This window comes from Aptenodytes forsteri, unplaced genomic scaffold, assembly GCF_000699145.1.
Source record: "Aptenodytes forsteri isolate BGI_AS27 unplaced genomic scaffold, ASM69914v1 Scaffold126, whole genome shotgun sequence".
NCBI lineage: Eukaryota > Metazoa > Chordata > Aves > Sphenisciformes > Spheniscidae > Aptenodytes > Aptenodytes forsteri.
In genome coordinates, this window is record NW_008794599.1 from 2,048,758 (window position 1) to 2,048,977 (window position 220).

The 220-nt window shown below is 70.9% G+C and overlaps 1 protein-coding gene across 1 annotated transcript in view; it reads left to right on the top strand.

Moving 5' to 3' along the window:
• STT3A (STT3A, catalytic subunit of the oligosaccharyltransferase complex) overlaps positions 1-220 on the top strand; it is a 50,034-nt gene that overhangs the window by 27,623 nt on the left and 22,191 nt on the right.

Below are 220 nucleotides of genomic sequence, written 5' to 3' on the forward strand. Positions count from 1 at the left end.
TGCGCTCGGGGTCCTGGCGGCGGGACGGGGGGGTGCGGATGCGGGCCGCAGGAGGCGGGAGGGGGATGCGGGATGCAGAGGCAGGGTTTGGGGCGCAGGTTGAGGACGCGGGACGGTGCAAGATGGGGGTTGCAGGGTGGGGAGGCAGGATGCGGGTGTGGGCGCAGGATGGGGGTGCAGATGGAGGCTGTGGGATGAAGGGTGCAGGTGCAGGAAAAGG